Raw genomic sequence first — 25,276 nt, 5'->3', positions numbered from 1 at the left:
TGCAGAAGAACCTTTCTATTTGCAGTTTCTTATGCTACGATCCAGGGCTCCCCGCACTCACAAATCCCAATGCCATTTGCAGCCGCACTAACCAGGAGGGAATGTTTACAGTGGCTGCTCATTCTGAGGTGGGAGTGGAGTGAGGGTACCTCTCTCAAACTTCACCTCTAGTGCAGTAAAAACCAGAAAGGAGGAGCAAGTTCAATATGATCTTCCAGCCATTGCATACGATGCCGGTTCAGATGCTGTGATTGCACTGCATGGTTTAGATACATTAGAATCACATTTTGTTGTAAAATAATAATAAAAGAGTGCACCAGTCACCCAGCATTCTCAAAGCACTTTATAAAGGCAGGGAAAGCTTCATAATCCCCATTTCACAGATGGACAATCTGAGGAACAGAGAGGCAAAGTGGCTTGTGCAGGTTCGTGATGAAGAGGTGACAGAACCAGGAATAGAAATCAGGAAATCCAACTTCCAGTCCTTCGTTCTAGCCAGTAGACCACACTGTCTCACCCTTAGCAGTTAGCTTTCTTGTGACTTCCAAGCACATGGACGCTTCTGTTCTTTGGAATCACGCACAGCATATAATGCATCAAATCCGTTATCATGTAAGTATCCTGGATGCCCCTCCTCCATGATGCCTGCGGACTGGAAGCCCCTTCAATTTTTCTGTTCTCAGAAGACAGAGCTGGTCATCAGCTTCCATTTCCAGACCCCACCCTCACTTCCCACACACACCCCATCAGATCTCACAAGCTAAGCAGTCCAGACTTCATCTGGGAGATTTCTCAGAAACACCGGTAACACATACTGAAAGAAATGGTGTTGGGAATCCAGTAGTTGTGGCTCTTCCAAACATCCCTTTTTAAATGTCTGCTCCAACACAGCAATGGGGTGCTGTGCTATTGTGTTGTGAAAGAGGCCCGGACCGCTTATTGTCATTCAAGTTCCCAAGGTATTCTCTGGAGCCAGTTGGCCTAGCCATATGCACCAAAATTATTCTGTTGTTTACTTTCTAGTCTGTCACGTAGGGTAGCTGTGTGCTGTTAAACACCAGCTGCATTTCATGCTAGAGGTGACTGCAGTTCAGTGATGGGTGAAATTATCCATATTTTTATATACAGAACACACATACACACTATATAAATCGAGAGAGAGAGAGAGAGAGAGAGAATGAGAATATGAATATGAATAAATTCATGTCTTAGGGGGAGGGATAGCTCAGTGGTTTGAGCATTGGCCTGCTAAGCTCAGGGTTCGGAGTTCAATCCTTGAGGCGGCCACTTAGGGATCTGGGGCAAAAATCAGTACTTGATCCTGCTAGTGAACGCAGGGGGCTGGACTCAATGACCTTTCAGGGTCACTTCCAGCTCTATGAGATAGGGATATCTCCATAGGTGATTTAAGATTCCCTTTACAATAAATTTTGTGTGTTACTCTGATTTCTCCCAATCTCGACAAAAAATGAACATGTAAACCAAATATTTATTAAAAATACATTCACTGCTAGGAGTTTTTTGTGTGTGTGTGTATGTGTGTAATATTTGTAAGAATAGTTAACTTTCTATAGATACAGGTACTTTTCCTTAAGAATATACAAACTGTGTCTTAAAATAATAATGTAAAGAGGTGAAAACTTGACCTTTAATTGCATTCTACATAAAGAAACAAAACATGGCAGCAGCTTTCCCTGGGCTAAATCCCTTTGACCTACGCACAGCACATTTACTAGGAGATGAACTGAGCACATCTGTCATATGGGACCATTAAACTGTATCAAGTAATTCCAGGTGTGGAGAGGGAGGTTTTACACAAAACACCAAGTCTCTGCAACTATTACAGAATCCTCAAGGGACGATAAATGTGGGTTATGTGGCAAATAAAATAAAACAAAATAACCCCCCCCCCCAAACCACTCAACAAACCCTTTAAAACCTCGAAGCATGATTGAGCTGTTCACAGTAGAATCAACTGCTCACATCTTTCCAGCTCTTCAGAGCTGCACGTCTGGATCATCCAGGGCCAAACACTGGACAAAGACCCTAAATTAAGGTCAACAAAACAGCGATCAAAACTTCAACAAGTGTTGATTGTACCAGGTATAAAACTTTGAATAAACTCAGTTTCCCCAAGTCACCCTTCCTGATCTCAGTTTACATTCACTGCCATAAGATACCAGTCCAAGAGCTTGGGGCTGCAGCTAATTGCTGGGGTGAGGCAGAAACATTCCCAATCAGCAGGTTATGTCTTGATTGTCCGTTCTGGGGTTTGAAAGCTTCCTTGGGAGCATCTGGGATGAGTCAATGTGGGAGATGGGACATTGGACTAGATGGACCATTACTCTGATGGGGCTTGGCAATTCTTGTGTTCCTTAAGAGTTCGCCATAAGAGTGAGGCTGACGGCAGGTTTTTGTGACTGCAAACATGGATCTAGAAAGGGGGAGTGCTCACACATGCACCTAAAAGTACAAGCTATAGTACCTGCAGTCATGCTACACACTTCAGATATCGGCACGGGCAGCCCCACCTCTCGAGCCCCATCCTTCCCACGTCCTTGCAGCATCTCATTGAATGTACTTCTGGTGGCTCCAGTAAGCTTTCCCTTTGTATCCAAATACTGCAAAATTCTACCTGGTTCACTCACCCAGGGAGAGGAACAGATGAGTGTTTTAATTATAACCATCCCCTGGCTAGAGGGCAGAGGAGTAGAAGTAGAGTTCATGTCAAAGAGTATGTCTTCACTACCCGCCAGATCGGCGGGTAGTAATCGATCTATTGGGGATCGATTTATCGCATCTCGTCTAGACGCAATAAATCGATCCCCGAGCGCGCTCCCCGTCGACTCCGGAATTCCACCAGAGCGAGCGGCGGTAGCAGAGTCGACGGGGGAGCCGTGGCCGTCAATCCCATGCCGTGAGGATGCAAGGTAAGTCAATCTAAGATACGTCAACTTCAGCTACGCTATTCTTGTAGCCGAAGTTGCATATCTTAGATCGATTCTCCCTCCACCCCCCCCCCCCAGTGCAGACGAGCCCTAAGTGATTTTGGGAAAGGCGGGCTGGGATCTGAGACTCCCTTGACTGCAGCAGAGCCCTGGGATTTGTGATTGCAAAGGTCCGAATATTCTTTTCCATCATTATATGCCAACAATGTCACTTTTCTGTAATTGAACCAACAAGTTCATGGTGTTCAGGGCTACACGCCAGACAGACGTTCTCATGCACGCTTCCTGAGGGGAGGAAGCACTGATACTCACACTGCAGCCAAGCCTATTTTTGGTGGCCCCGATTCAGCAAGGTTCTTAGTGTTAAAGGCACGTGCTTGAGTAGTCCCACCGCTGTTGGGGGTCTGTGTGGACTCAAACCAACCTCTAACATTCTCCTCGAGAGCACCTTTGCAAGTCACGTGCTCGACATTCCTAACTCTAAAATCTCTGCCCCAAGCATTTTCCTATCTATGGTACATACATGCCCCCATCACCATTTTGTTATGTTTTTATCCCCATTTTACGGCTGGAGAACGGAGAAAGTGACTTGCCCAAGGTCACAAAGCCCGTAGCAGAGCAGGGAATTGAACTCCTATCTCTTAAACCCAAGGCTAGTACCCTAGTCACTAGATCACGCTTCCCCGTGGCTATATAGACAGCAGTGAGGGCAGACTGAGCTTATTACATGACTTTGTCATTGTTCATCAGTCAGGAACCACTTGGGCAGAATTACCATAGTTACTACAATATCAGTTCTGTGATAGCTTTAATGATTGAATCCTTGTTATGTCTTTCAGCCATGACCATTTAATAACCACTCTCCTCCCTTCACTCTCAGCAGGGTATTGTATATCATTTCAGCACATTCAAAGGACATTGCTGAAATTAGACATTACATTTAATCCTTCAGCTGGCAACAGATTGAATGCCCATCTACTACATCTACACAGCTTGGTCAGAAGGGAGACCATGTTGCATCATGGGAGTTGAAGTCCAGCCAGACCCATAGCAGAGAATGAGGGCATGAGGCACCTGAACAAAACTTCCACGAGGCACTATAGGGCAATGTGGTTTAATGTTGAACTGACTCTAAATAAAACATTTTGGTTCCTGAAGTATTTAAGTTTGGGATGAACCAACCCAAAATGAAATATTTCATTTGTTTTCACAACAGAAACAACAAAACAAAACCAGCAACATATATATTTGCATAATCTGCATTTTCTGCTGAAAAGTCACCTTGATGAAAAATTCCTGACCAGCTCTAACCTTAGTTAGCTCCTTGTGACCATTCTTTCCATTTCCTACCAGGTTTGGTTAGTAAACGCCCATCTTACAAATAACCAATTCATTCATGGGGAGCACTTTTCAAGTGCCAGAACTCCACCCAACTTCCAGATGCACAAAAATCTAAACCCTTTAATTGTTTCTTTATGTTTTCTTTCTTTGCGATGTCTCAGGGATAGGAACAGTCTTTTTGTTATTTAGCTGTACAGGAAAATGAGTCCTTAATCTCTATTTTGCATCCTTACATGCTACTGCAATAGAAATTATGACCAGATAGTCACTATTTGGAAGCTGAGTTGATTTTCACTAAGGTTGAAACAGCCTTAAAAGATTTACCTTTGATGGTACCTTCAATGCATGATCTGAGATTAGCATTTGAAGTCACCTAGAAAACATCAAGAAGTGGTGTGTGTTTGCTTGTGTTTTTAATCTGGTGTGGACAGGACAAAGGGCATCTATGCAATTCCCAATGTGATAACAGAAGGGGAAAAAAGTTTCCTGGTTGCAATGCATAGAGGCCCTTAATCAGAGGTGTGACTGTAGACATGTATAGACAGACCTGAGCTTGCTTTGATCTCGCTACCTCAAACAACAATAGCAATGAAACCACAGCAACATGGGCTGTGCAAACCTTCTCAGGCCCATGGGTACCCTTGCTTGAGAGGCTAGCCCATGCTGCTGTATCTCACTGCTATTGTTATTTGAGTGAACCATATCAAAGCCAGTTCAGGTACATCTACAACTGCTGCAGTTACCTCTGATTGCAATGTTGACATACCCTGACCAGTTTGCTCAAGTTACTTTGGAAAAGTATCATTCACTTATCCCAGCCATGTAATTCTGGGACAAACTTTTCATCATAGTGTTTTCCACTGACTAAGACTGCTCCCATGGATGAGGTAATATCTTTTATTGGACCAGCTTCTGATGGTGAAAGAGACAAGCTTTTGAGCTCCAGAGAGCTCTTAGGTCTGGGAGAGGCTGAGGGAACTGGCGTTATTTAGTCTGCAGAAGAGAAGAGTGAGGGGGGATTTGATAGCAGCCTTCAACTACCTGAAAGGGGGTTCCAAAGAGGATGGAGCTCAGCTGTTCTCAGGGATGGAAGATGACAGAACAAGGAGTAGGGTCTCAAGTTGCAGTGGGGGAGGTCTAGGTTGGATATTAGGAAACACTATTTCACTAGGAGGGTGGTGAAGCATTGGAATGGGTTACCTAGGGAGGTGGTGGAATCTCCATCCTTAGAGGTTTTTAAGGCCCGTCTTGACAAAGCCCTGGCTGGGATGATTTAGTTGGTGTTGGTCCTGCTTTGAGCAGGGGATTGGACTAGATGACCTCCTGAGGTCTCTTCCAACCCTGATATTCTATGATCAGAGCACCACAGCTAAATACAACATGGAAGAGATTGTTAAATATAAGGAATTAACACATGTTGCAAGAAACCATTCAAAATGAAGTGGGCAATTAACACCTCCGCAGTCACAGGACAAAGGAGAGTTAGAAACCTGGGTTATAGTTGTTGCAACGAGACATAAAACCAGTGTTTCTACTGAGGCCTTGGCTACACTCGCGAGAGAGAGAGCTCTCGCAGCGCTGCAAGTACTCCACCTCTCCGAGGGGAATAGCTTGCAGCGCTGCGAGCGAGCGTGCAGCACTGCAGGCGCGGATTACACTGGAGCTTTTACTCTACTTTACTGGCGCTGCACTCGCTGCGCTCGGGGAGGAGGGGGGTGTTTTTTCACACCCCTGAGCGCAGCAAGTGCAGCGCTGTGAATTGCCAGTGTAGCCAAGGCCCGAGTCCATGATTTTGGGGGTCTAGTGCAATTATGAATTTAAGCTTTCAGGCTCATCTTTTAAAGGTGATGTACAGGTTTCCTTTGAGGATGAGGACTGAGAGGTCAGACATGCAGTGATCATTTTGTGAAAAGTATTCACCCACCAGTGATAGAGTGTTTTTGTCTTTTATCATCTTTCTGTGAGAGTTCATTGGAGAGCGCAGTGATTGTCTGGTTTCACCACCTAGTTGTTGTTGGGGCATTTGATGCACCACGTGTTGTGATAAGCCTGTGTAGCACCCACAGACTTTAAAAGATGTTGTGGGGGATATTGATCATCGTACCAGTGGAGATATGGCTGCAGGTTTCGTATCTGTTGTTATGGCAGGGTCTGGTGCCACTTTGAGCTGGTGCGTCCTGTCTGTTCGGAACTTTTTTTCGATGATGAGCTTGGTGAGTGGGTGGTTTGAAGGCCAGAAGAGGGGGTTCGGGAAAGATTTCTTTCAGGACATGGTCCCCATCAAATATGGGTTGTAATTGCTTGGTGATATCCTGTATGGATTCCACTGTGCAGCAGTAGATAACTGGAGGTGTCATCTCCTGTCTTCTCTAATCAACTCCAAATATAGACACAATGAATGCTTATGCAGCCAAATCAAATTCACACTCAACAGGGTCAAATAAAGATACGAGGAATGGAGAGAGAGATATCAGGTAAACTACTCGCTGGAAGACTTCAGATGGAACTAGCCCGTAACAATATTTCTCCCTTCTTAAAAGGGGGGAGTGTCATGTTGGAACTAACAGATATAAATAACCAGTTTAGGCAGTTCTATTAAGCTTTACATAATCAGTCAACTCATTTGACCCTAACAAATTGGCTCATTTCATTGAAGACCTGCCTTTTAATACCCTAATTTCAGAACAAGTGTTGCTCATAGACAAAAGATTTCGCAACACAAGAGATTGAACAAGTTATTTGTTTCTTATAAATCTCTCTTTGTTCCCAAACTTCACCCTGAAAGACGACCCTGAAATCAGAAATAATCCACACCACTGCGACAAACTGCTTATTCTTAAATCAGAGACAAAAAGCAAAGACGACTCCAACTGAAGAATAAGGTTGGCTGCTGTGCCTGGCAACAGTGAAGTCAGTGGCAGCCATTTCACTGATGTTAATGAGTTTTGAAATAGGCCCTAAGTTCCTCAAAGCATCAGGTGCTGCTACGTAAATCAGCATTGCCAACTCTTGCAATATTTGGTGTTTTTCGTAAAGCCCCAGCTCCCAGAATCCTGGGATTACAAGAAAATTTCAATTTTAATTAAAATAAATGAAGAGTTTTTAGCCTTCATGGCTACAGAAAAAAAGCTTGGAAATATGAACCCCTAAAGGCTCAAAACCCAGAAAGTAAATCAGAAAAAAAAACAATTATTATTATTTTTTAATCTCAAATTAAATCTCAAACAAATGAGGAGAACCCAACCATTTTATTTTTACAATCTCATAATTTTTACATCAATCTCATGATTTTGGGGGGCCTGACTTGCGATTTTTGCATACTTGGGGTTAGCAATACCGAACGTATGACTTTAAACCAATGCAAACCTACGGGGACACTCATTTCCCTTTAAAAGTGGCTTATTTGGGGTCGATTATGAACAGGTTAAAGATAACCTGAAATAAGCCAGAGTCAGAGTTTCCACACATGGGGTTGAAAAGGCTTAACTAAATTGCTTTAAAAATTTATTTCAGTTAAACCCGGTGAAACTTCTCCATGTAGACAACACCTCAGACTGAGCTGAGGGCTCATATATTAAATAGTCCACAGCCTTCCCTTGTGACAAACCTGACCTCTGAGTATGTATTACCCATTACAGAAATGTAACAGTTAGAACTCCACAAACAACCTTAACTCTGACCCTAAGCCTTGCCTGCTCCCCATTTAAGTTCATTATGAATTCCCTGACCAGAAACCGTACATATGCACCGTACATATCCAATAAGTATCTTATGGTGCAGTTTATATGGGGCTTTGTAAGAAGATGCAGATACACAATAACTATATAACGGAGGCAACGTTCGTAGCGGAGAAATGGAGGTGGAGAGCAGAGAATTACAGTAAACAGAGAGGGCCCAATCCTACAAGCGTCTTCTATTCCCCACGGACATCAGGACCAGGTGCAGTTCAATAGGGCTGGTCAGCTCACAGCAGAATAGCACATGCGTGAAAGTTCTTAACATCCCATTCACCTTCACCCCTGAGACCCCCAAGCAGCAGCACTGGCAGGCTCACTGTGCTCCCCAGACAGCATCTGCCGCTGCTTCCCTCCTCTGCAGGGTCTCATGGGAAAGGAAAGCTCTCCAGGCCCGGGGCTAAGCAGCTCCACTGCGCTGAGCCTTGGTTCTTGTCAAGCTGTACCGGACCTGACCCAAACGGTATCTCTGCCACACCCACTCAGAGCACAACACGCTCAGTGCTCTATCCCCCTCTAGTGGCGACTGGGCACCACACAGAGGTTGCTACAACCTCGGCTAACAGACTTCTGGGTCTTTTAGCTCAAGAAGTAGAGGTTGGCACATTAAAATATTGAAGTCCCAATTCAATTCTTGGTATTTGACGACTCGGCAGAGGCATGGTGTAACACAGACCTTGCAGAAGCAATTGTCCATAGTGAGTAACTTAGAAATGATCCAGCAACTTACTAAAGCATGCAGGAGTAGCTACACTTCAAAACATTTTTTAATGACAAACAAATATGAAGCTCCTAGCCCAAAGTTTTATCTCAGATGATTATTCTCAGCAACTTGAAACCTCAGAATGTTAAAGTGTCAGTTTTTGAAGTCTCACTTCTCTTACACATCTTGCCCAATCTTCCTCAAACCGCTCCTGAAACATTCTCCTCTAGCAAGAGCACACCAACAGGAACTCAGGTGGGAAGGGAGCATTTGTGGAGAGGTTGCGGGAGGAGGGAGAGATGAACGTGAGGGTGTAAAAAAAATAAAATAAATACAATTCTGCCTTATCCCAGGTTCATAGACTCCAAGGCCAGAAGGGACCATTGTGATGATCTAGCCAGACCTCCTGGATAACACAGGCCGGAGGATTACCCCAAAAGTACCTGGAAAGTACTTTACCATCTTAACTAAGCAGTCACTGCTGCAGATCTAACACACCACTGTGATACATTGGGTGAAACCACCAGACTGAATAGCTGCCAGGGAGGGCTATCGGCTTCCTTCTCTCATTGCACTCTGCCAAAATTTCACCTTTACCTTGCTTATATTTACACATCCATCTCTAAAGGGCCAACTCGCCATCTTAGCAGGGTACCCTCGCCCCTGGCGCTCTGGGATCAACACTCGAAGACCGAAAGCGGCGGCCTTTAACCTTTCAAACATTACGCTGCCGGTGGGCATGTCACAGCCAGGGAAAGTTCAGCTCAAATCATTAGTGCTGCACTAATTACCAGCATTGTGGGCTAGAGAGACATCGTCAAGGTTGACAGGTCTTAAACAGAAGTGGATTTGAATAATGTTCTCTCTCTGGGCCTTGCGGGGAGGAGGGTTGATTTATTTGCTATCTTAGCAAGCCTCTCAAAAACTAGGATTTTGAGAGAGGAACTCCATCTGTTAAACTGGCTGCCTCATCCCAAGGGTTGCTAGTTAGATTTGACTGCGGAGGATTCAGAGACAAGATTAGGGACTCTCCTCTGCTCTTGTGCTTTGCCTCCAGCCAGGAGACAAACCCAGCTTTGCTCTGGTCTTATGGGCGGTGACAGCAGGATTGCTGTAAATTTCAACACCCTGCCCTGCTCCTATGACAGCAGCAGGCAGAACAGACAGATGTGACAGAGAATCTAGCTCTAATTATAGGCCGATCACAGTACCAGCTTCCACAGCTGCTGTAGGCGCTGTTATTCCCACTGCTGTTGCTGGAGAAGCAAAGTCGTTTTAGGAGCCAGCAATTTGCCTCTACACATTTACTGTGCAACACAAAGCAGGGCTGAAAGTGATGGAGTGGTGAGAATTAGTGCTTGCCACCCAGGGTTATTAAAAAGAGGCCTTGCAAAGAGATGACAATTAGCCTCAGGTTGAATGGTCTTCATTAGAAGGGATGACGTTTGCTTTCATATAATATTTCACTCTGCTTAGTTTACATATTCTTTTCAACACAGGTCCCGTGTTTGAACCGCCTCCTCCCAGAACGATTCCTCAGCGCCAGAATTTCTCAATGATGAAAAATCCAAATGCCAGGCCGTCCCCGCATACCCTGTAATTAATCAAACAAGATCTGACATGGAAACCAATACCTTGCCCAGAGCTAGTCAAGGCGAATGGAAACAGACAGAGCTGAGGGCTATTTGACGCAAATCCATCTAAAAGCGGGCTACGGGCTAGGTTTAAGAAAAACCCATTGCCAGCATCGGAAGGGTTTAACCCGAGGAGCTTCATTCAGAGCTGCTAACCACCTTCAAGGCTTACGGGAGCCAAACGAAATGGATGGCGACATTTTTCATAGTAAATGTTTTTTGGCTAACCGTGCAGATTCGGCAACACCTGAATGTCTTGGGAATTCATGCCGGTTTCACCAAATTGCTTTGGTTGGGAGGGTGGGGGGGGAATCCTACCACAAATCTAAATGTTTCATTTCAACATTTTTTAAATGTTTTGATTTTTCAATTTGAAACAAATGTTTCAAGATCGGTTTTGTTTATTAAAACCAATCAAATGTTTACAAATGGTCAAAATCTCAACGTTTCATTCACCTCAAATGAATTTTTGTTCAACTTTTCCAACTCACTGAAAAGTTTGAAGAATTTTTTTCCACCCATAATTAATTTTTTCTTCCATTTTTCAAAATTGGCAGTGAACCAAAAATCATTATTCACCCAGCTCTGCTTAGCATTTGGCAAGATCAGGGCCTTAAAAAGAATGCATGAAAGTACATCTGTGCAGCTTATACCACGTTCTTTATTACTTGAGAGTTATTTTTCATCTCATGCTTTGGAACTTGTAGTGTAACGGAATTGGGTAGTGTCCCTTTAAATAGTTTGTGATTCCTCTAGTGGTCCTTGATATCTGGTATATTTCAGAAGCCATCACAGCAACAGTGTATATATATATATATATGTAGCTAGGCCTTGCATGTTATATGTATTTACTAAACAAGGTTATTTGAATCCCATAGTGCCCATGTGGTTACACACTGTGTAAAAAGCATAAAATAGATCTAGCAGTTTCAAGAACAATTAGAATAAGGTTTCATAGAAGACAACCCAAGAGGAAGCCCTCCCTTATGGCTGAATATTTGATTCAAAGATCAACAGGCTACAACAAACCCAAGGAATTCAATACTTGCTACATAACACTTTGTGCCAACGTTCAAAAGCAGCCTCTTTGCATGATCAAAACTATGCATCTAGATCTTCGCTGCGGGCATTTGGAGGATGCATGGACAGATCGCTGGGATAATTTCTAGGCCAAAATTTCCAAGATATCTGTCTGAACCACCTGAAGTCCATATTTAGGTAGATACATAAATGGACTGATTTTCAGGGGTGCTGAGCTCTTGTGAAACCGTGTGTCCACAGCTTCTGGAGAACATCTGAAGATTGGCCCATTTATTAAGGGCCCAAATATGGATTTAGGCGCCGAACGTTAGGCGAGCAGGTTTGCAAATGTTGGTATTAGCTCTTGATAACTTTATTAGCGTCAACTGACCAAGTCACTAACACCATGCCTGCATTATACGACACCTACGAGCAAAAGGACAGCTTCTCTGACAATGGCCCAGGGTGTCTGGAAGAAGGAGTAAGGAAAGCTTAACTCTCAAAGCGTTTCCATAATCATTTCTAATGCACTGTGTATGGTGTCTAGGAGCCCTAGTCAACAGGACCCCCAGATGTGATACAAACACTTATCCTTCAAGTACCTGTACCATGAATCCGATTCCAACCACTCCTCATTTCATCGCCATGGGGAGCTGCAGCCCAAAGTGACAGAAATCTCTTGCACACATGTGTGAATGGGATGTGGTGAGAGTGTACCAGGAAAACTGCAACAAGCTGTAGGTTTGAGACCGGAGCAGGGTGTGACAAAGTGGGACTGTTCTTAATGTTTCCTCTGAATACTGTGTGGGAAGTGCAAGGAGGGGCATATGCTGAATGCTGCAAGGTCAGACCCAGGAAGGTGAAGCCGTGTGAGCTTCTTGCCCTGAAGACAGTCTGCTCACAGAGAGGAGACTTCACCAGAGTCCTGACTGGCTTTGTAGGGAGCAGTAGGGCCGGCTCCAGGGTTTTTGCCACCCCAAGCGGTTGGGGGGGGAAGCCACGATCGGCGGCAGCTCCACCACACCTCTTTCTTCTTCAGCGGCAAGTCCTTCCCTCCGAGAGGGACCGAGGGACCCGCCACCGAATTGCCGCCGAAGAGCCCGACGTGCCACCCCTTCCCCTTGGCTGCCCCAAGCACCTGCTTGCTGGGCTGGTGCCAGCCCTGGGGAGCGGTTCAAGAGCATCTCCAGGAACTCTGTGACACTGCAGGCAGCCACAAGCCTGATAATCCCCCAGCACGACGCAGCCAGGATCAGGGGACTGATTATGGATTCTCCTCCATATTTCCCTGCCTTGTGAATCTCCCTCAAGGGCAAGCCAGCCTGGGGCTGGTGTGTGCCCCAAGTACTGACTGAATTCTAAATCCTTTCCTTAAGAAGGGGACTTTACCTTTCCTCCTGCCCAGAAGTAACACCGCTAGATCCCCGGGAGCAAACCCTTTGTGTTTTACAGGGGATGGTTTATTGGAGGCTAGTTTATGATCATGTTTTTCCTTTCCCCTGCCCTTGGCTCCACGTCCGGATAGAAAGCAGGAGCTGAGCTCCACCCTGGGTAAGGGGAGTGGGTAGGCAGCGTTCCAGCAGAGGCCAGCACCCACCCTGCCTTCCCCACTATTCAGCTTGCACCCTTTGCTCTTCCCCATGCAGACCCGGGCATGGAAGTCCCAGGAGCGTCCCAGTCTGGCCTCGGCTCACTCCCTGTCCACAGATGTGCGGTCAGCAAGAGGGGCTGGAAAGCCAGTTATTTATTCCCCCCTTGGGAGCTTTGTGGTAAAGAGTCTCTCCAGGAGGCTGGCAGAAGAAGACAGCGAAGGGGGAGTGGGGATCAGGTGTCTTATCACAGCAGTACACAGCTGGGAGGGGAGGAGAGGAAAGAGGAAAAGGGTTGTTTTGGGGGGAGTGGTAATACAAGGAAATAGGCCAGTTAACAGAAGTCTGATAGACAGGCAAAAATAAAACCACCAATATGAAGATAAACAATAAGTGGGCAAAGTGTTAGAGAAGAGATATGTAAACCCACCCCCTCCCTTGCAGTGATTAAGTATAATTAAAATGCAATGATTGATTGCTGAGACAACCACATATCTACTACCATTACCTGCATTTCCCACCCCTACCCTGCTCTTATTGTTATTTCTGTTCCCCTTGCCTCCTTGACCCTCCCCCATCAATTTGCTGGAGTTTTTGAGTCTTGGCTTAAATTGGATCATAAGCTCTTCAGTGCAGGGATTGTAACATCTGGGGTGTATGTACAGCACCATGCACAATGGGGCCCCAATCCTGATTGGGACCTCTGGGCATTACAAATGATGAGTGGGTTTCCTTTGCCTCCCATCCCTCTGCTCTACAAAGGGGGGTTTGTGCTTCCCTTTCCTGAGCCTGGCTCAAATCAAACCAAGTCTGCGGGGAAACGAACAACCCCATATGGAGCAGATGGCATAGCAGGGCTGGGCAGAGGGGGAGTTTTAATCACCTGCCACTGCTGATACTGGAATTAAAACCAGCATCTCTCTCACATGCCAAAAGACCACGTGCGTTAGGAGTGACATAACAGCCCTGCTATGAATACAAGGCTTGTAAAAGGGGGATTTTTTTTTTTTTTAAACAGTACCCAGTGAATATCTGTAAAAAGAAACCAGCTCGGCCTGTTTTGATTTGAGATGGAACAACATTACCTCACCTGATATGTCTCCTTAGCACCATGGCTGTGTCATGTTAGATATTTGTGCACCTAAAATCTGCCACTTGCTTCCCAGGGTATCAATTATGAGACCTGATCATTTCAGAGCTTGCCCACCGGGGACATGGCGTGGAGGACAACATCAGACCCACATCACTTTATATCCCAGCAAACGCCTCTTGATCACACTAAAGTCCTGGGCCGCCAAGGACCCGGCCAACTCATTGGCTCAATCAGCCTGTTATTTTTGGCCACAGCTGGTTCTGCAGCACATAAAAATAGCTGGTGTTTTAGTTTGGGCCCATTAGTGATGGGAGTTCAGGTTTATTGTTGGCACTGCCTTGAGAGCGCGGGAGAGCTTCTGTAAATATTTCTAGAATGAAAGATAACAGGTTTCTGCATGGTAGCATACAGGCCTTGCCAGACTAATTCAATCTGCTTATTTTTCCATGGGAGTGTTGCATGTATCATCTGTCTGCATTAAACATATGTATTTAGATTACCATAAACACACATGGTATTCTGATGATATCTTACACCTTCTTGTCTAGAAACCCCTCTTCCAATTATTTCCATGGAAAGGCACTCATTAAAAGAACACTAAGTTGCAAAATCAATTACTAATTTTAGTATTTCCTAAAGTTGACCATTGGAACCACTTACTAGGGAGGTGGTGGATTCTTCATCACTTGAAATCTGCACTAAGATTGGGCGCCTGTCTAAAATAAATACATATAATCTAGCTCAATCACAAGCTATGGGCTTGATGCAGGAGTCAATGGGTTACATCTTATGCCGGAGGTCAGACTAGATGATCATAACGGTCCCTTCTGGCCAGAGAAGGCTGTGAATGTTCCCCATTGACCCATGTCATCAGCTAGGGCCCAGGTAATGGGTTAATCCAGCTCTGAGGTCAACTACATTACCCAGAATCCTGTACATCAGCTACACATGCATATCAGCCTCTCTCACTGACTCAGAGAGAGAGAGAGAAAGGCTGACACTCACGTGTGGCTGACACATAAGATTCGAAGTAATGTAGTTGCAGGAGATCAACTTATTAAATCAGGAGTTTTTTGTTTGCAAACGGGAGTCTCCTTGACATACCTGGATGGTCACTATGGCGGGGGGATGAAAATTGGACAGAATCACAGAGAAATCCCAAGTGAATGCTTAGAGCATATTCTGAGTGAATCCAGTTCTTCACTTGGATTCAAGGCTTCTCTCCACTGCCACCCAGTGAGTGCTGCAGACAAAGTACAGTCAAGGGGAACATACAAAATAGACACTACCCCGGGGTCACAACTGGAGATGGCTCCAACTTCAGATCTGAATCAAGCCTTCCCTGCCCACAGCGTTCAATGGTGCTGCACACCTGACATGCTTGTGTGCCCCCTTTACGCTCGGTACATACACTCCCTACTTGTGCACGGTTAACCCATTGGCAAGTGTATGTCATTCACCCCTCTCTGTGCCCATTTCACTGAGGGATGTGAGTCTTTTACCGCCCACAGCAATGCAACCTGACTATTCAGCACAAACTGTAGAATGACTCATGCTTTTAGTTCCGGAGATCACCAGATCAATGCCTGATGCGTGAGACAGCTACCATCCTGACCAACATTTATATTATGTTAATTCCATACATACAGATAAGTTAAAGTATGTTTTTATCTTTCAGGATGGTTGCAGCATAACACTACTTTATTTCTTAGAATCCAGAACCCTAACACACCAGAACCAAAACCAGAGAGAGAGACAAAGCAGGCTGCTCCTTAAGGCAGCAAGGCACAACTCACCCCACCTTGCTCTAGGCTGGCTCTTTGCAGACTGACTCAGATCGCACACTTCCCTACAGTGCCCCCTAGCCTCCAAGCAGGACCAGGAATCCCCTTACAAATGAAAGCAGAGCAGGGAAAAAAAAACAGGAAAGTTTCACAGACATTCAGCTTGGCTACCATGGCGTTAAGATATTGGAAGGTAGGTAATGAATCCAAGCTCAGAGCATGGCATTTCCATAGCAGGGCTGTTCACCAGAGGAAAGTTGGGGTTTAGATTTATGCTGATCTCAGAGGTGATCTTGAAGCAAGCGCCTGAGGAGTGAGCAGAGTGAAGTGAGAAAACCACAGGTAACCAAGGGGTATCTGCTAACGACACTTCACTGCCAATGCAGAGAGCTGGGCAGGAAAGGAAGTTCTGCATAAGAACGGTGAGCGTTTTTTTACTGCATCAATGGTGCTGCAACTCCAAAAAGAAGCTGGCTGTGGCATCCGGTGGGAATTAAACTCCTCGGTATGCCACCTGTCTCAACACGGTAAGATCTGTAGCCAGGACCCCTGGATCAGGGTTTCGTATGTCTGAACACAGCCTGCCCTTGACACAGAGCAGCTTGCAACCTCTTCAGATGGGCCGTAGCGTAGGGCAGGTGCTATGCAAAGCTTCCCTACACACAGACTGGTCGTGTTACCTCAATTCTGGCCTACAAGCGGTGCAGTTATTCCAGTCCTATGCAATGCTGCCCACACAAAGCAAGTCTGACCTGCAATATGCCATGCTTTGCTATTTCAGCTGAGGGCCCCTCTTAGGGTTACCAGGTGTCCGGTTTTCAACCAGAAAGCCAAGCCAAAAAGGGACCCTGGCGCCTCCGGTCAGCACCACTGCCTGGGCTGTTAAAAGTCTGGTCAGCGGCACAGCAGGGCTAAGGCAGGCTCCCTTTTTATATATATATATATATATAAACCTAAACATCTAAGTTCCCTGTAAGCTGCACGGCCGCGCAGCAGGCTATCAAGGGCCACACAGATGGGGAGATGAGCCCTTCCCCTGGCCCGCCCAGCCCAGCCCGAGCTGCCGGGGAGAGAAGCCCCTCCCCTGGCCGGGCCCAGCCCAGCCCCGCCCCGCCCCAGCTGCTGCAGCCGGGGAGCAGCACCTCTCACCCGGCCCCAAGCTGCTGCGGCAAGAGAGGGCTGGGGGGAGTCATCTTCCCACCACAGCCCCGGGGCAGCCTGCACCCCAAACCCTCTTCCCTGGCCCCACCCCAGAGCCTGCACCCCCAGCCAGAGCCCTCATCCCCCTGCACACAACCCTCTGCCCCAGCCCTGAGCCCCCTCCCACACTTCGAACCCCTTGGCCCCACACATCACCTCCATAGTGATGCACATAACATTTATTCCTCACATAGACATAAAAAATTAGAGGGAACACTGATATATACATACATATATACACACCTACACACACAGATATACACATAGATCGATCGATAGAATGCATGCACATGTACTTTGCAATGCAACAGCTGGGTAGGTGCCCAACCTGGGAAAGGGTTTGAGGAGCTTTTGGGATGGGATTTTTAAAGCTTCAGGTCTTTGGAAGGAGGACATACCAAGAGATCATTTTCACTGGACCGAGAGGAAGACATGTCGTCCTGCAGTAAACCAAGCTTTGCAGCTTCAGATACCAATCTTAGCTGATTAAAATCTACTTAATTAAGAGAACTAAGATTTAACCGAGGCCAACTTGTTTGCATCCATTCATTTTTAGGTCACTTTCTCAGAAGGTTTTTTTGAGGGGGTTGGTCGGTTTTTGGTCTTGTGTGGCTAGATTAAAGCCTTAGCCTTTCACCTCTGCAGACCAGCCTTTATATTCCGAGTTGGGTTCCAAGTACCAATGAGCTCATTCTGGTTCCTGGGGAACATTGGTTCATCTTACGGGACCACACCACAACTTTTACACAACTGAGTTTTCACTTTAGACAGGCTCTTGTTGTACAAATTCTTTATCTCATCACATCAGTTCTTATCCCTGACCAGTTAAATCTGGGCCCTACATTAATTGCTACTATTACCCTACGCAGGCACAGATACAAACTGATTCTGAGAAAGCGATTCCGAAGGCCTTTGCGATGCCCATACGCTACCTCTGACAGCTCCTCCATTTGAAATCCTCTTATTCCTCTTCCTATTCCCACCTTAACCATGCTGTGCAGTCAGAGAACCAAATTCTGCCCTCAGTTACACGAACCAGGAGTAACCGAGAGCAGAGCTTTGGTCATACAGGGCTTTTCAAACCACTGTCCGCCACTCACGTGACTCTATTCTGAATCCTTGCTCGTTCCCCACTTTGCTCATTAGCTTCTTGATTGTGTATTTACACTCACGATCTTCTGTGGCAATAAGACAAAGGATCTGATCGTCACAGGGAACTTTGCAGTTCAAAACCACATAACAAAGGTAGCCTGAAGAGTGAAATAATGACACCTGGATGAAGGAAGACAGGACCTTAGCTTAGAATAACCAGCATTGCCAACATCCACACCGATGCTGGTTCCTCACATGCCCGCTGATAAGTAGTTTTCACTCTGAAGTTATCCAGTTCTTTCACTCTGGACGCAATCTGTCTACCAATGATCGACACCCACCCAACACCATCTCATTCTCCCTAAAAAGTCCAAAAGGCAACTCCCAGGCCTGCTGGGACTCTCTGTGCTACCACAGGCAGCATGAGATTTAGGACTCAACCCCACCACAGGTTAGGGGGTGGCGAAGGGACAGCCCCAGGTCAGGAAAAAGCTAATTCTCCTGCTCGTCAGCCTCACTGTGGGTCTTATGACACTGACGGTGCTTTGAAGTCCAGGTCATCACAGACCTGAGTTCTAGTGGCGCAGGGTCAGCTCCCATCGACTCCGGTGGCAGAAGTGCAGCACCTCGGAGCACGAGGCCCTAGGTGTATAATTAAGGAGTATCCTTCTTACGCCCCACAGCAAGGACAAGGACAAACAGCCGCAGGAGAGAGAGACCTGATGTCACATCCACCCCCAGCTCCCACTGCCGATTTTGCTGTTGCCATGCCCAGGTACCTCCAAGGGAGGAGGAACAGGGCAGGGTAGCTATCCTGCTGCCTGATTGCCCCAGTGTAACTCAAAGGTTCACAGAACAACCAGGATCCTAAACCTCATCCCCTCAAGGACAGCCATTTCCCCTTCAAAGAGCATTTCATTCAGCAGGGGCTACATTAGGGGGAAGCCACATTGAATTAAACAAGGTACTGTCTCTTCAGCAACGCATCACTTCACGAGAGGACGCTAGGGGGGTTAGTATGGAGCCTGGTTTGGGATACCTAGAGAATGTAACCTTGGAGCATGACCAGAATCAGCAACTCCTCTAGCATGGCAGAAACTGGGGAGGGAAGTGCAAAGGGGCTCCAAAGAGTAACAGCTCCCATCTCCTGCAGGCTGCATTCTGGCCTCTTACTTCTCTCATGGTGAGTAAAGAACAGATCACCCAGTATCTTTTCCCTATCACCTACACGGGTCGTGAGACCTAGAGCTGAAAGCTGCTATAGAAATGCAAAGAATTAGATATGAACCAAGAAGAAGATCAATAAGCACCAACAAGCAGCCAAAGTTAACGCCAAATGACCTTGAGTGAACATGGTCTTCTGAAGAAGTGAGGTTCTTACCCACCTGAAGCATCTGAAGAAGTGAGGTTCTTACCCACGAAAGCTTATTCTCCCAATACTTCTGCTAGTCTTAAAGGTGCCACAGGACCCTCTATTGCTGACCTATGACGCTGCCTCCAATGTCCTCTCTTCCCCATCCCAAAACACATGCCAAGAACAACGTAGCCCTCACATAAAGCAGAGGAAACAACCGACCCAGAAGGCCCTGTGGACTTTAAACAACAACCTGTCCAACTTGAGTCTTCAGCTGCACTCATCACTTTTCTTTGGAAGTTGTGCTGCTTCAGTGAGACTCCATCTCAGCGCGCAAAGACCCCTGGCTGGATAGATGAACACCCCAGGTCACTGCACCAGTGTACAAAGCTGCATGCGGTGCCGAGCTCAGGGAGGGCAGCCAGGAATAGCCTTCACCCACCCCCTTAGAAAATGAGCGTCGGCACAAAATAAACCCACTGCAACCTTGGCAACCGATTCCACACGGGGAAGCGATAGATAGGGCGTGTGGATTGAAGTGGGGAGGAAATGGAAGCAGCAGAGCAGAATTCAAAGGAGGGAAGTCAGGCTACCGCAGGGGGAAAGCCATTCAAGGCATTCGGATGGCGGGACAATTCGAAATATCAGGTTTAATCAGCATCAGAGAGGAAAAGTCAAGGTGGAAGCAAGAGCATCATAACAGTCCATTACCAATACAGATATGCGCCTGTTGAAGAAATGCGAGCCGGGCCTGCAAGACAAAGCCAGGAAGAAGAGCTCACCAAAACACCTGGCTCTGACCAGCTCTTCACAAGCCATCGCATGTCCACCCAAGTGGAGATTTATTGGTTATCTGTATGACTGCAGCACATAGAGGCCCCAAAAAGGGCTGAGAACCCATTGTGTTAGGTGCTGTGCAGAGTATGAAAGGGCCCGTGCCCTGAAGAATTTACTCTCTCTTAAGATGTACAAACCCTGGCTATTTGAAAGGGCTTCGTTTGCTCTTGGTTTTTGGAGGAGCAGCGGCGTGGAAGGTTCCTAGGCAGGCCGTAAGCCAGACAGAACCCAGTATGCATGCCAGTGAGCAAGAAGGTAGAATGAAGCACCAAACTATAACGATTCAAGTCCCTTTCCTCAGGGGCTGGCTGTATTAACACAAAGAATATCCAAAACACAAGAGCAGAGCAGCTTCTAATACTTGGTGACAGTCACCAGTTGGGAGCTTCCAATTAATGAATTAATCCGTTCTTCAATTCTGTGTGCTGAGAAACAGCCTGTCTCTTTCCCTGAAACATCTTCTCTTCCTCTTCCCCTCCAAACACCCAGCTGAGATCCATGGCACTGGAATTCTGAGACGACAAATAGCTCTCAAGTTTCGGATGTGCGCTTCAATCCAAGGAGCTTCCCTTAGGCGTTGTCTACATTTAGGGTTGAGAAAGTTAGGTCGACCTAGCTATGTCGCTGCGGGGTGTGAAAAACCTCAGATCCCCGAGAGATCTAGGGCAGGTCTACTCTTAAAACGCTACATCGGCCCAGCTACACGGATGCGCTTTAATGAAGATGCTCTGAGCTGAAGGGAGAGAGCTCTCCCATCGGCTCAGTCAATCCACCTCCAGGAGAGGCAGTAGCTATGTCAGCGGGAGAAGCTCTCCCACCAACATAGCACTGTCTCCACCGGCATTTAGGCCGGTAAAACTATATCACTCAGGGGGGTGGATTATTCACATCCCCAAGCCATGTAGTTACAGAAGTAATTCTGTAGTGTAGACCAGGGCTTAGTTAAGCCCAGCTAAGCCCCACTGTAGACAGCGCTAGGCTGACACAAGAAATCTTCTGTGACACGCGCGACTGCCTCTCAGAGAGGTGGATTTACCACAGCGATGGAGAAACCCGTTCCACTGCCATTGTAATTCTCTGCACGACAGCGGCAATACCAGAGCGGTGCAGTTGCCATGTTTCTAGCACAGATGTAGCCTCTGACTTAGCCCGAATGTCAGCCACCAGAATAACAGCAGGAGCGCCGTTATCTGCGACGCTGCCAAGTGCCAAGCCGAGGTAAGCCCACGTCTTTCTTGCCTGCCCTACAGGCTCGCACCAGTGAGACTACGCTCAAGGCTGAAATCGAACGTCTAATGGATTCCTAGCGTGCGCTCCCTCGGGCAGGGACAGTCCCCTTGTTCGGTGTCTGTGCAGCGCCTAGCACGATGGGATTCGGCTCCACGGCGAAGAGTACGTGTAATTTGAGCTGGGAGGCGTGATTCCCAGCTCGCGCATATGTACCCGCGCTCCTCTGCTCCAACTCGCACCTAAAAACATCCGTGTGCCCACAGCAGCGGCTCGGGCTGGCTGTCCGAGTACCTACCCGTGAGCTCCAGCAGGCCTGTGCTTGGGCAGCTAACCCGAGCTGCTGCCCGTGCTGCCACAGACACTCTGCTATTGTTACGCTCTAGCACAGCGATGCTCAGACTGCAGCTCGCGAGCCGCAAGTGGCTCTTTAATGCATCTCCTGCAGCACAGGATATTAAACCACTGGGTGATTTAATTATTAATCAATCAGGAGGCGTTTACTATGTTATTAACCAATTAAGTTATCAACTTGCACAAAGTTATTAACTTATTTGCTGGGAGAAAATATATATATATATAAATAACTAAATAGTCCCCAATTACACTGTTTAAATATGAATAGTACTACAGGAAACGAAACACTGAATTCACGTGACTGTGGCTCTTTGGGGTAACGCTGATTGCTTACGTTGCTCCTGATCCACTGAGGGCTGAGTATCGCTGCTCTAGTGTAAGCAGAGGTAGCGCGGGTACGAATCACACCTCCCAGCTCAAATGAAAACGTACCCCAGGGTGGAGGCTCCCAGCTCCTGCCACAAGACGCGTAACAGACCACGCCTTAGCAACAAACAGAGCTTCGCTTTAAAATAAAAAAGAATTCCCCTTTGCATCTTAAACGCACCCAGTTGTCTCCCACCACACGGAGCTTATCGACTTCAAAATGGAGGAAGGTCCGAGTCCCCTCTCCACCCACTAGACACACTGCTTATTTAAGACTTTCAGTCCATCCTTGCTTCCACCATGACCACAGCTCTCACTGCCTCGTTTGCACACCGGGAAAAGTAACACTGGCTATTTCATGATGCTGTATCCCTTTGGGAAGGATTTGCTCTCCTTGGATTGTATTTCCCCTTCAAAGTCAGCTCGCTGTGAACTTCCTCAGCCACAGGTAACCTCCCCAGGCACCCTTGAGTTTAGTGGCAGAGTTGGGAGAAGAGCTAAATTATAGCGAAATGAAGCACTGGAAGCCAGCGCCGGGCACAGCCATGCGAGAGGCTCTCCTACTCTCCGCAGGCTGGCACGGGGGCTAGATTAGAGCAATGGATTGGAAGCACTGGTGAATGGACAAAAAACAAGGATGGACTGGATTGTACCAGCTTATAACAGACATGAGCCTTCCACCTCTTTGTTACACTCTGGCAGTGCTTGTGTAGCTTCTCGTGCCAACACGGGCGCATTGAATTGAGCAGAGACCACCAAGTTCATGTGACTAATTTTTGAAGCCACACCTGTGGAATGCTAGTCAGTGCCCCAGATCTCCAAGCCCCCTAACCACACCCCCACATGGCATAACTAAGCCCAGCCTTGCAGCTCTGAAAAGGGAATAAAAGAGCAGTCTTATAGCAGGACGCTGGCCATGATGTTTGGCTCTACATTGTCCAGTCCTGATTGATGCTGTTTGCAGCTAGAGATGATTTCCAAATGTTCTCCTTCAGAGAACGCTGTGTGAGTTTCTTTGGTCAGATGGATCGGTTTGGGGGTGGGGGTGATGTCCACCAATTCCCAGATCTGTGATTACAAAACCACCCTAACCATACCCAGCACCTGCACATCGTTGTGTGTCATTGCATCACTTTGCAGTTCATACAGGTGTGTTGCATTATCATTCTAAAACAGAGTCAGCCCAAAGGGGGCAGGGAACGCAAGACATCAGCAGCTAGACAGAACAGGCCAATCATCAGGAAAAGCTTTAAGACCAAGCACTGTTGTCAGTTACCTCATCACCTCCTACCTGGGTTTCCCAAGGAGCGTAAATCCTGGTTTAACAGTGCATCCTAGTGGAGACCTCTTATCAGTGGCTCCATCGCAGGGAGCACCAGAGTCTGTAGCCAGACCCCAGGACATGCATGATGTGAACAGCCACATGGAGGAATCAGGGACTTTAAAGGTTCATTATTGTGCTTTCAGCGGGGAAAGCCCCATCCCGTTTGGAAGGTGGGAATGGCTATCCCAAAGGACACGGACAGAAAGTGACGCCTCCCAAGCATCTGTCTCCAAAGTAACTGGCTCCTTAGCAGAGGGGTACAGAAGAGGAGCAGTTATACAGACTGCCTAAGCGCCTCGCATGGCTGTACAGTGAGTAACCAGCGCACCAGGGCAATGCTCCCTCCCCTGAACACAGGCAGCTTGTCGAGACACACAAGGAAAAGGACCGATGCCGTTAGCTGGGTGCAGCGTTGGGGAAAATCCCTGCAGCAATTTCAACAGACATACATCAGGCTTGGCCCTGCGCACAGAGGTTTGCACCAGTTGAACTAGGTCCGTTTTTAAAACCCCATTTAACTTAAACACGTGTGACTTTGAGTAGACCAGAACGGAGTGTATTTCTACTCTACATTGTAAACCTGGGTCTGTGGCTCGCACGCTGGTGGACTCAGCGTTTCCAAGCCCACAATGCCCACCGCATTGTAAACTGGGCTTACAATGGCTGGACAAGGGTACCCCAGCCGTGCTAACCCGCCCTTGCTGCACTACCCAGACCTGACTTGGGTCTGCGGCTTGGCCCGCATCCACACTGTAAAATGACAGGGCTTGGACGTGAGACTCGGGCTCTGACCCACCACCGTAGCAGGGCCCTAAAGCCCAGGTCCTGAGTCGGGGGGCTTGGGCTCAAACCTGGGTCAGAGCCCGGGGTTGTCCAGGAAGGCCAGCAACTAGCCAGAGCACAGCAGGATAAGGGGCACAGAGCTAAAGGGGTCTCTGGAGGAGCGAGGATTGTCCCCCAGGCCTCCCAGCAGAGCCTGGCCAGGCTCCATTGCTGCAAGGCAGGTCTCAAAGGCTCCCTCCCACTCCCCCACTGCTGGGCTGTTTCCTAAGCCTGCCCCATGCAGCCCCCAGTCCAAAACACCCGAGCACCAAAGCTAAAGTGCCAGTCGGGCACGAGCAGAGAAGCATCTTGCTGCTGGAGGAAGGGCTGGAGGGGCTGCCCGCAGGGCACAAGGGGGAGAAGCCCCCAGGCTGGGTAGTCTGTTTGCAGGCCCGTGTTGGAGGTGCCCCCTAGCCCAGGGAGGGTCCCCGGGCATGCCCCAGTGAACAGGAGACTCCCCCGTCCCTCCTATGGAGTGGGTGGGGAGCGGAAAGGGATGGGCTCCCCCATGCAATAGCATCCCGGGCTAGAGACCTCCCTGCAGCTGGGAGTCCAGCTGGGGACCTCAGGCGCACCCCCGTTCAACCCAGGCAGCCCCCTCTTGCCCCCACCCGGTCCCCACTTCCCCCTGCTCCCTTGCCCCTTCCCCCCCCCAGCTTCCCCTCCCGGCCCCCTCGCCCCTTCACCTCCCCACTCACCCTCCATCTGCCCCTTCGCTCCCCCACCCGGCCTCCCCCTTCATCCCCCCCAGCTCCTCCTCCCTCTTCACTCCCCTTCGCCTTCACCCCCCAGCTTCCCCTCCCAGCCCCCTCGCCCCTTCACCTCCCCACTCACCCTCCATCTGCCCCTTC

At 47.6% G+C, this 25,276-nt stretch overlaps 1 protein-coding gene across 2 annotated transcripts in view; it reads right to left on the bottom strand.

Moving 5' to 3' along the window:
* Window positions 1-25,276, bottom strand: part of COL27A1 (collagen type XXVII alpha 1 chain) — a 255,228-nt gene that overhangs the window by 229,560 nt on the left and 392 nt on the right. The gene's annotated exons all lie outside the window — the stretch shown is intronic.

The sequence above is a fragment of the Trachemys scripta genome, chromosome 17, assembly GCF_013100865.1.
Source record: "Trachemys scripta elegans isolate TJP31775 chromosome 17, CAS_Tse_1.0, whole genome shotgun sequence".
Lineage (NCBI taxonomy): Eukaryota > Metazoa > Chordata > Testudines > Emydidae > Trachemys > Trachemys scripta.
This window is presented reverse-complemented; position numbering and strand designations above follow the sequence as displayed.